Source organism: Anabrus simplex, chromosome 14 (assembly GCF_040414725.1).
Source record: "Anabrus simplex isolate iqAnaSimp1 chromosome 14, ASM4041472v1, whole genome shotgun sequence".
In the NCBI taxonomy this organism is placed as follows: domain Eukaryota; kingdom Metazoa; phylum Arthropoda; class Insecta; order Orthoptera; family Tettigoniidae; genus Anabrus; species Anabrus simplex.
In genome coordinates, this window is record NC_090278.1 from 73968311 (window position 1) to 73980677 (window position 12367).

Below are 12367 nucleotides of genomic sequence, written 5' to 3' on the forward strand. Positions count from 1 at the left end.
CTATGAAGATGTGGAGATTGTCTTTGTCCTGTTGTGTTTTCGTGTTTGTCCTCATCTTCTCTTTCTGTTGCTCCTTCTCATGATGCTGATCTATGATTGTGTTTATCCCATTTTGTGTTCCTTGTCATATTCCAGGCCAATAACCTAGATGTTAGGCCCCTTTAAACAACAAACATCATCAACAAGCATCATCATTGTCATATTCCTATCTTTCCATATATGTATTGGTTTGCCACTGGACTATTCCTTTCCATTACCAACATTAAGTGTGCTGTGTTATTGTCTTCTGGAAATAATTTAGTGATGATGATTATAGCTTTTATTAGTAAGCCCAAATTTCAGAGGAGAGAAACTTACAAGGAAACTGCAGTCTCGCACTACACAGAAGCAGTACAAAACTTCATTTTGTATGTCTTTGCAAAAATTTAAGTATTTTTTGATATAGGCTAACTGGCTTTCCTTCTTTCCATACATACTAACAGTTACTGACAGGATCAGCAAGGTTTGCAAACATGACAACTGAGACTACCTTTACAACCAACCAAGGAATAACATGCTAGCGGTTGTTCAGTTTAAATCTCTTGGTACTGGTACTAGCTTCTTTTTCTGCTAGTAAAAGTATGGGCAGCACAGTATTTATGTTTTAATTTAGAGCACCCAATGACTCAAATATGTATTAATATCATGTAACCTGCACATATCTAGGTTATGTTTAAATTTGTTTAGAAGGTTTATAGGGAGGTACATTCAGGGAAGCGGGGTGGTCTAGGGAGTGGTGATAAGGGTACAGGGATCTGGAAGTCAAGTAGGGATGGCATAAAAATGTTAGTGTTGAACTGTAGAAGTATTGTAAAGAAAAGAATAGAATTAAGTAATTTAATTTTTATCTGATATTGTAATAGGAGTTGAATCATGGCTGAGAAATGATACAATGGATGCAGACATTTTTTTGCGGAACTGGAGTGTGTATCTTGGAGATAGGATAGGAATGATAGAAGGGGGAGTATCCATTCTGGTGAAAGAAGAATTTGTAAGCTACGTAAAAATTAAAGATGACATTCATGAAATTCTAGGCTTACGGCTCATTTCTATAGATAATAGGCAACTTGATGTCTTTGGAGTTTATAGACTGGGAGAGGGTAGCACTAACACTGATTCAGAATTATTTGATACGATAATCAGCTATGTGGGACACAATATGGAAAGGATTGTGATTGTAGTGGGAGATATCAATTTAGCAAATGTCAATTGGGAAGGTAATGCGAATGACAGGAAGCATGAACAACAAATGGCAAATAAGTTAATATGGGAAGGACAGCTGATTTAGAAAGTGATGGAACCAACTAGAGGGAAAAATATCCTGGACGTGGTGCTGGTAAAACCAGATGAGCTCTATAGAGAAACAGAAGTAATAGATGGTATTAATGATCATAAAGCTATTTTTGTCGTAGTTGAAAATAAATGTGATAGAAAGTGAGGTCTTAAAAGTAGGACTACTAGGCAGTACCATATGGCTGATAAAACAGGCATGAGGGAATTTAAAAAAAGTAACTATGATCGGTGGAAAATGGTAAATAAAAATGTAAACAGACTCTGGGATGGGTTTAAAGCAATTGTTGAGGAATGTGAAAACAGGTTTGTACCTTTAAAGGTCGTGAGGATTGGTAAAAACCAACTATATCATAACAGAGAAGTAAAGAGACTAAGAAGGAGGTGATGGTAAAAACCAACTATATTATAACAGAGAAGTAAAGAGACTAAGAAGGAGGTGATGGTAAAAACCAACTATATAATAACAGAGAAGTAAAGAGACTAAGAAGGAGGTGCAGGTTGGAAATAAATAGAGTTACAAGGGGGGATCAAATATAGATGGGATTTTATTTTTTATTTAAATTCATTTATTGAAAAACACAAGGCAATTGCAGTTTATTTTTCCACATAGTTTCCTGTTTTGGAAATGCATTTGTCCCAGTGTATGGGCAGCTTTTTGATGCCCTCATTGTAAAAAGAACAGGGTTATGTAACCGCCCAGTTGCGCACGAAGTCTTCCACACGCTCGTCGTCTTCAGATCGTTGCCGTCCTAGAGCTTCTTTAAGTGGTCCAAACAAATGGAAATTGCAGGGCAATAAGTCCGGGCTGTAAGGAGGATGATCAAGTGTAGTCCAGTGCATTTCCTGTACCTTGGAGAGGGGCCACGCATTGTCGAATCGGTTGGTCTCATTTTTTTTGGCGATATGCAACCCTTGCCCTTGTTCAACAGCTCGCAGTAGTAAGCAGCATTGATTGTGCGTTGCTCATGCAAAAAGTCAATCAAAAAATGCCTTGCTGATCAAAAAAATTTGTTTCGAGAACCCTGCCAGCTGACAGTCGAGTCTTGGCTTTTTCACTGGTGCTGCCTCTCCTTTCCTCTGTCACTCCTTACACACGCGTGCCCTTGACAATGTTTGATCATCGAACTGTGCAGTCAATCTCTAGCAAATTTCTGCTGCTGTAACTCCTTCACGAGCAAGAAATTTTATAGTTATGCCTTGCGCAGTGGAGAGGTGCAACTGTTGTTCCGACTTTGCGAGCGTTACTGACGAAACGGCGGAAATATCTAACAGCACACTCTCCCCACTCTTAACGGTCCCGCCTAAGCATAGCAGAAGCGTGGGGTCAGTCCTATCAACTGTTGATGTTTAGGAACATCCCGTTTATATGTGATCGACCTTCGTAGTGTGTCTTGTGACAGTGTTGTATTTACAGTGGCATCCTTGTTCACACGTATTTATTTAATCCTCTTAAGATAATGGATGTATTTTGTGACAAAATTTCAATTTCAATGCAACACAATGTACCTTTTTAAAATTCATTGTGTATATTTTTATCATTGAAGTTATATGTAGCTGAAGATTCCCCAAGAGAGGGACGAAGCATGTTCTACATTTAACATGACTTATTATCCTTGGTGATTTAATGTACATCATGAATTCGATTGACAAGATGGAACTAATACATCTCTTATGAAGTGTTTAGTCAACATTAATACAGAATTCGTTATAAAGTTTATTATGTGCAATGATTTAATGTTCAAAATTTTCAACCACCAATCCCACAAAATGTGAATATGTATACAATCCTTAACAGTGAATACAGATGATTTGTAACACCATCATGGAGACAAAATCTCTGCTATCGCTTAAGGGGACTTGGGACACATTTTTTTCGGTAAATGGATGAAATGGTCGGAATTTGAATTCTGGCATAAATAAATTATATTAACCTTGCTTTACATAATAAAAGTGGTTTTGTGCCGCTGTGACTGTTTTTGACGTAGTTACGGCCGTTTTTAAGTGGCTCTGCACGGTCATTTGATTCTCCACCACACCCCCTTTTCTCTGTATGCTCGGCTATCCGTGTCCCTTCTGTTACCATAAATTCCCTCTTTTCAGTAGCATTTAGATGACACAATTTTTGAATATTGGAATATATACTGCCATCTGTTGGCTATGTTATGAACTACTTCAACCTATAATTTAGTCAACATAAAACTTTATATTTTAGAACATGTTTATAATTATATCCATTCTAGTGACATGTTTGACTTAAAAAATTCTATGTGTTTATAGAAGTAGTATTTTAATATGTTTGAGAGTTGTAACCAAATGCATATATTTAATAAGTTAGTGGACAGCCTGACATCAGCCTATACACTTCCTTGTTTACTATTGGGTTTGTTTTGGTCAGTTTTGTGAATTGCAAGCAAGGTTGCAGGAAATTGTTAGTGAATATTATATCAAATCATGAGGAAGTATATCCATCCAATGTAGGTAAACAAGTGCTTGACATTGCTGCATCATTTGACGGAACATGGCACAAGCGTGGCCATACATCTCTCTATGGCACTGGCATAGTGATTGACATTCTGAGTGGATTAGTTATAGATTACCATGTGTTATCTAAATTTTGTCACATGTGTGTTGTAACTGCTCATGAACTGGTTGATGATTCTCCAGAACATAATGTATGGCTGGAAGGTCATAAAGCATGTGGGAAAATGCTCCAGGAATTATGAGGGATCATCTGTAGCAGTGAAAGTATTTGCAGCTGATAATTTATGGATAAGATCAGTGGAAGAATGTGGCATGCGCTACACAACTGTGCTTTTTGATGGGGATGCCAAAACATTTCTCCACCTGTCAAATGAAGCAGTATATTGACCAGATGTACAACTGAAAAAAGAAGAGTGCATTAACCATGTTGCAAAAAGGATGGGGACTTATTTGAGGAATTTGGTGAAAGAGTGGAAAGTAAAAGGAACTACACTTGGTGTAAGGGGGCCTGGAAGTTTGAAAGAAGCAACTATTGTGAAGCTCACAAATTATTATAGGCAGGCAATATGTCCAAATATTCCCTCAGTAGATAATATGAAATCTGCAATATATGCCTCACTATACCATTACTCCTCCACAGATGAAGATCCTAAGCATAAGAAATTCCTCTTAGGACCTGAATCATGGTGCTTCTACAACAAGAGTATCGCAACAGGACAAACCCCTCAAAACCCACAAAAAATGTCAGTTTAATTCACAACTGCAATGCTGCTGAAAATTGTGCCTGCATACCAAAGGCTGGCATCAACAGAACTTCTGTCTAGATGTTGTAGAGGGGCTACTCAAAATTCCAATGAAAGTCTTCATGCATGTATATGGAAAAAGTGCCCAAAAGAGACCTTTGTGTCCTCAAAAAGACTTGGAATAGCTGTTTCTAATGCAGTTTCAGAATACAACATATGATGCAGTGCAACACAAGAAATAAAAATGGCTGTAAGGAATTATAAACTTTCACCAGTATCCACCAAACTTGCCACACAGAGAAGAAAGAAGAAAATTTGACAGTCAGCGGTCAGTCACCCAACAAAAGAAAACAGCCAGGAAAAGACTGAAAATCCTCAAGGTGCACAGGGAGGAAGCCAAGAAGAAGAAGGAGGGTAGGAGGTATAATGCTAGTGAATTTTAAAAGATTTGGAAAGGCCATTATGAAAATTTGTAATGGTTTTAGAACTAAAATTCATTTAACTCAAAACACCATTTTTTGTAACCTGCAGTGTTCAATGCGGGTCAAATCTAAACCTATATTTACCAAAGTTGGTGTGTAGCTTCTATGTGACCTAACAAAGAAATTGTAGGATGGATTTTGCATTCTTTTTCAATATACTCATTTTATGAGGCAAAATGTACAGAAAATTAGTGGAAAATTACATGAAATAAAATTAAAAATTTGAAACAGGAGTTAATTGATCAACATAGGGTGAATCAAAAATTCCATCCTAGAGTCTTTTTATGTTATAAGGAAGAATCATTTCACAAGTTTTCAAACTCTCAGGTAAAAATCTATCCCGCAGGGAACTTTTTGAAAGTTGCCTGTTTTGCGAGTGTCATAAAAACAAAGTACACCATATCTCATAAACTAATAAGGATATTCAGCTGAAATTAAGATATATTCTTTCCATAGTAGTCCTACATATTCCATAAAAATTTCATTGTGATTGCTCAAAAATTGTGGAAAATAAGAAAATGTGTCCCAAGTTCCCTTAATGTAATGTAATTATGGAGGGCAGAATATTAACAAAAGGAATTGAAACAAATTTTTATTTTAAAAACCTCTCTTCAAAATATTAAAAATTACATTATTGTGATTCGTGTGACAATTGAGGGGGTTAGAAGTAAAATGGTACAAGTGGTAAAATTTAAAAAGTGGAGTTAGTATGCGGCAAGTGTAAGGGAAGAACCATTCTTTTTGGTGGCAAAACAGTGCACGTGCTATCATTGATAGGTGCTGCAGTCCAGCATGTTGTTTCAGAACCACTTCACCAAACAACTATTTTGTCTAGCGGTATTGGGAGGCAAGTATATTTACAGCTCTTTGACTCCAAACTGCAAGCCATTGGGAGTAAACCTGAGGGTTGGGTGTATGCAGTTGCAAATGCAATTTTCAAGTAGTCAGAATGACTGCTGAAGATTTCCATTCAGTTGAAAACCTGAACGAGTCCCTAAAATATGGTGAATGGTTATAGTGTCTGCGATGCCAATTTGCTATGGGTGGGGACGTCACCGTATCCGCCCACCTGCTTACGCGTCGACCGCGCCAATCGCGAGCAAGACTTAAGTGCCAAACAGGCCCATTCTCGCTTCCATCCGTGGTTCACAACTAAGTATTTTTTTATTTTCCACCTTGTTGATACATTTGTTGCTTATGGCAACTTATTGGTTGAAAGTGGTACATGTTTCTTATATTATTAACATCTTCAGCCACATAACACTGTTTAGATGAAAAATTCATATATAGACAAAGTATCAGTGCTTTGAGAGAATTATGTGGTTGAAGATGTTAATAATATACGAAACATGGACCACTTTTAACCTATAAATTGCCACAAGAAATGTATCGACAAGGTGGAAAATAAAAAAATCTTAGTTGTGAATCTGTTAATTTGCTATACGGACCATGAATATGATTTTATGTAATCCGTCCATGGTAGCGTGGCATGGGACTGTGGAAATTACGAGACAATTAATCTGGAGTCTTCCATCTCGCGAGGTTCCTGGACACATCCAGCATCCGGACTGTTCTGGAAGGACCGGCGCAGATATTTAAGGGAGGAGTGACTGCCAGTGCTGTGAAGTGTGTCCACTGCCGTGATTGTCGGACTAACGTGCCACAGTGTGGACTGACGGCGAAGGAGAGAACGCGTTGCTGTGCGACGTGGGACCTTGTGTGTGAATGTAAAACTGTGTAGTGTGAGAACAAGTGAGAAACTAAGGGGGAGAGAGTGCATGAAATGTGTACTGTAAGCGTGTGTTATGAGCGAAAGTTGTGTGAAGTCCTTGGCGCTTAGCTAATAATTTTTTTTAAAAATAGGACGCTACCAGGTTCTGTACTCATTTATTTACCCCGCCAACACGTAGCAATATAGTGGTGTGGGAATAAATAAATTTCACTGGATCCGTTTAAAGAAAGATAACCCATTCACACTTTACTACTTGTGCTCACTCGCACAGTGAAGATCTGGAGTTTGAAAATTATGTCATGAAAAAATATAAGGTTGGGCACGCGGCAACCAGTGGAGTGCCTCCAGAAATCACCACTGTAATGTATTTTGATTTGCAGTGTCTTCTGTGATATTTGCTACCAATTCACCATGAATTTTACAAAACACTTGAGCATGGCTGATAGAAGGAAAAGATCTCTCTGTAGCAGTTGTCTTTTCTTCGACAACAATGGAGGACAGTGGTACTAACATCATGAAATACTTCTGGGATTCAGATTAATAATCATTCTTATCTAACATTTAAGGTATCATACTTATCATTGACATTGTTACTTAACATTATTCATTTCTGATAATAAATTTTATAATTTTGAGACAACAAAAATATTATACAGAAGTTGATTTTCTGTTATCTCCATTATGAACCAAAACGTGTATTTCCTTGAAGGGAAAAGGGGTGCAAGTGACCAAGTAGGAGTAAAAGGGTACAAGTGATTTCAGGCTTGCATGAAAAAAATTTCTTGTGCCAAGGGTAATAATAATTATTACGGTATTGCTGAAGACTTTGTGTACAAATGCACAACATTACATAGAACAAATTTATATTAATAATGTTTTAATATTGAGAGCCTCTGTAGAACAAATTGATATTAATAATGTTTTAATATTGAGAGCCTCTGTGGCTCAGGCGGCAACACGCTGGCCTCTCACCGCTGGATTCTGTGGTACAAATCCCGGTCAGTTCATGTGAGATTTGTGCTGGACAATGCGGATGCAGGATAGGATTTTCTTGGAGCATTCTGGTTTTCTCTGTGCAACAGGCTTTGGCAACTGGCACAATTCCTATTCTCGCCGCTAGATGGGGCCTTCATTCATTTTTGACCCGATCGAATGACTGAAAACAGTTTGTGGATTTTCATTTTCAATGTTTTGATTAATCAATCAATGTCTAAAGGCAATGCCTTGTCTTCTGTCTTCAGCTTGTAGTTTCATCTCACAGTAGGAACTACATCCAACGTTTTGCATTAATACTTGAAGGAATTGCTTCCTAGGTCGACCTCTTCCCTTCTTTCCTTCTAGTAGGTTGGTCAGAAAGGTATGACGACGCACTGTGTGTCCAATGAATTTAGCTGCTCTTCTATGTATTGTTGTCCTCAGCTGTTTCTTCTCCTGTATTTCTTGCAGGATACTTTCGTTGGTTCTTTTTTCAGTCCAACTGACTTTTAGCATTCGCCTCCAGACCCACATCTGAAATGCTTCAAGCCATTTCCTATCCTGTTCTTGGATTGTCCAACATTCATATCCATATAAGAGTACGCTCTACACAAATGACATCAAAAACTTTTCATAATCTCAATATCTAGATGTATATTGGTCAGAAGATTTCTTTTGTTGCTGAATGCTTGTTTGGCAAGCGCTATTTTTCTTCTTATCCCTTTGCTGCAATGGTTATCATTAGTGATTAGACTTCCGAGGTAAGGGAAACTGGTGACTTGTTCCACTACTTTGTTAGCAAGCCTGATGTTGGTGTGATTTCGCTCAGGATGTTTACTTACAACGAATATTTTTGTTTTCTTCGTTTTGATTAACATCCACCAAGATTTACAATAGGATCCAAACTGTGTCTCTTTTTTTTTCTCTTTTTTTTTTTTCAGAAGTATATTTATGGTACTTACAGCCTTTTGCTGCTAAACCTCTCAATTCAGAGGTCCAGCTCCTTGGCTGAGTGGTCAGTGTGGTAGATGAACAGTGCCAGATTAAGGTGTTGGGGGGCCTGGGCTACTTAAAAATGTGGGGTCCCTTCTTTGTAACATCATGTAAGACTAGCATACTAAAGTTATTCTAGAACTACTTCCACTTAAATTGATGAACAGGGAAGTGTTGAAATAGACTACAATTTTTCTCTATTTTTCATGTTAATATTTCATAATGCCAAAACATATTTTACATTTGTCGCATCATCACTATCAAATCAACATACAAAACAGAAAGATGCAAAGATATAGTATAGCATGCGCATTCCACCGTGCTTCTCCTGTCCCCTCCCGCTCACTTCCTAGACCTCTTCCCCCCTTCCACCCTCTGCCCGAACTTGCAAGCTGCCGATTTAAATTTTTGTCAACAATAATCTTTACAATAATTACAGTCTGTAAGTAGCGAGGATTTGTCTCTCCGGACGGTAATTGATTCTAGCAGTGATGAAATACCAGCGCGTACAGCTGATAAGAAGGAAGGAAGAGTGCGTGTTCGATATTTTGCGAGCATAAATATTCATATAGGCTAGATGCACGGAGGTGGAGCAACAGGCCTTTTTATACAATTTTAGGTGGGGCCGTGGGCTGCAGCCCCTTTAGCCTCCCCCTTAATCCGGCCCTGTAGATAAACACATTCAGCCAGAAAGTTTTTGGTTTTTGGAAAAAGCAAACCAAATCAAAGTCATCTCTATACAGGCCATGAAGGCCCTTGGAGGGGTGGAAGGTAAAGGCTTCCACTATCCGTAACCTCGGCACATGATGGGGTGGAGTGGTGAGCTCTACGCCCGGCCGCCTTTGCCCCCAGGAATTAACCTGGTACAGTACTCAGTTTTGGTGTAGGCTGAGTGAACCTCAAGGCCACGTGCACCTCCAGAAGTGGAAATCTGGTTTCTTAAATTTTTCGACTTCCTGACGGGGAATCGAACCTACGCGCTTCCGGGTGAGCCGAACACGCCTTTACCGCCTCGGCTAGGCAGCCCCTTTGGTTTTTGGAAGAGCGGGAAAATTATCTGATTAAGTCTAAGATCCTCTAAAAAATTCCATTGAATAACTTTTCCCCCCTACTAACATTACTGACCAGTTTTTGAGTTTGTCTAAATCCGGAGCTGTACTTGTTTTGAGACTTTAGTGACACACCCTCGTGTCATCTCGACATAATTAACACAGAGGGCATCACAGGCGGAAACTTAAAAAATGCAAAAGCATCCGATCATCACTTGCATAATTCGACAAAATTCACATTATACAATACGGAAATATATAAATTAAATGTTATTCTTGTTTGTCAACAGCAATAATGTCAAGGTAGCTTATAAGATAACTTAATGTGGAGGAGAACAGCCGTTGTTGTTTGTTGATGATTATGATGTCGTTGAAAGAAGCAAGTAGGGGGAACATTTATGCTGTCAAATTTTGTGTTTAGTCTAGTCTTACACACATCTGGAATGAAGTGAAACTACGCGATTTGGTCCATGTAGCTGTCTGCTTGCATTCTGGAAATAGCAGGTTCGAACCCCACTGTTAGAAGCCGTAACAATAGTTACCCATTTTCACATCAGGCAATTGCTCAGGTTGTACCTTGTTAAGGCTTACTTCCCAGTCCTAGCCCTTTCCCATCCCATCACTGCCAAAGATCTGTCTTTATCATTGTGATGAAAAAGTAATAATTAACTCTTTCGCTGCGCTATTTTTAAATCGAACACTTACAGTAAAGTGGCGTTTTTTCATATTTTCCAAATGAACTGAAACTTTTTTCTTTTTTAAGGTTTGTGACATTTAACATCATTGCACGTATTTTTAACTCGCCTTTGGTTATCTAGCAGTGACATTACTGTGATACACCTCGAAACATGGAACTGGGCACATTGCAGGCTGTCCTGGGCGATTAAAAAAAAATACTGTCTGTTTTCTTTTGTACAGTCCCTTTCATTTCTTTGAACATTTTGGTAGTAAAATGGAACAAACAACCCGATAAGGTTTGTGACTCTTGCCTGCTGCTCCCCAAGAAAGTGACTCTCTGTCAGATGCACTTGAGGTATGTAATCAGAAGGTCTTCCTTGCTTTGCCAGCGGAATGCATTGGTACACTCATAGAAGTCCTACTTTTCAATGTTATATCAGAATTAGGCCTATCGCATAATTTAATTTTTAGTTGTTATATCCCGCTAGTCCGATACAAAATAACGGTCTTCCTCGTTGACACTTTCTTTCAAACAATTGCTATGCACATCATCACTTTGTACACTTATCTCATGGTCCGAATTTACTGACCAGTCTGAATCAGAATCGGCCATTAAAAGATAGAAGATTTCTTCACTGACATCACTTACGTTGTTCGCGTGCTCATAGCTGCTGACGAAAGCCTGCTACTTGCCAGACAGCGGACAGGAAGTTGGTGAGTGGGCATGTGAAAGATAACAAATAAACATACAGTAGTCCCAGTATTGGTGGCTGTGTTTTCAAACAGTGCTTAGAACAGAGTCAATACATGACTTAAGGCGTTTGTATTATTTAATGTCCCTTTATTAAAGAAGCATGTGGAAACTGTAGTGGCAAAGTATCATGTCGACAAAAGTCAATTACCGCAGCGAAATAAGTCGACAAAAGTAGACTTCTGCAGCAAAGGGGTTTAAAAAAAATGATGGCATAGACAAAAGAGCTAAGCGATTACAATTTCTTTGCACCATAACAAAGTTCAGACCATCTGCAGTATTATTATTTATTTAGCTTATGGCTAGTACATAACTCTACATACAAATATTCAAAAATATAACAAACAATATAACACCTTAAACAATCAACCAATCTCTAAAACAGTTCATAAACTTAAATCCAAGCTGTCCAACCATTGCACAACCCCGTCAGAAGCACACACAAACTCCTTTAGCTGACCGGAGTATGACCTCGTAGGACATTCAGTGACAATATGACGGATGGTCTGTTTCTTCTCACCGCAGTCGCACTCAGGGGAGGAGCGCATACCCCACATATGCAACAATGACCCACGTCGTCCATGATTGGTACGGACTCTGTTGAGAAGAACCCAAGTTCTTCTGGGGAGATTAAAACCAGGTGGTGGGTGTTGGAGACTAAAGAGTGTCTGCCATTCATCTGGAGCTGAGTTGGTCCACTCCAATTGCCATTCATCAGAACCGTTAAAGTTCCTATTGATGAGTTCCCTTGCAGTCTGAATGGGCGGAGATCTTGACTTCAGACGTCCACACCTGACAACCATGTCTTCATGAATGGAAAGACTTGGGTTCATTGTTATCTTCCTGAACTCGCGAATTAGGTTATTTACCATCTGCAGTGCCAGGTATTAACACGTATAGTAGGGTTGCCATAATTCTAGAAATATGGACATTTTTTCCCCGGACTCAGACACTGAGGAAATTAAATACGGTAGCCTAAACATTGCAGAAATGAGAACTGTGGGAGCAATATCAGTGAACATTTATTTATAAATAAGATAGAAACAATATTCTTCTACATGTGTAAATGCGCCATCATACGAAACTCAGGTCTTTTGCATGTTATATTCTTTCATTGTAATTCTTTAGCTGAAATTCCTTTTACAGAGTCG

At 38.6% G+C, this 12367-nt stretch overlaps 1 protein-coding gene across 1 annotated transcript in view; it reads left to right on the forward strand.

The window, feature by feature from the left end:
• Cdep (Chondrocyte-derived ezrin-like domain containing protein) overlaps positions 1-12367 on the forward strand; it is a 510959-nt gene that overhangs the window by 345497 nt on the left and 153095 nt on the right. The window lies entirely within an intron of this gene.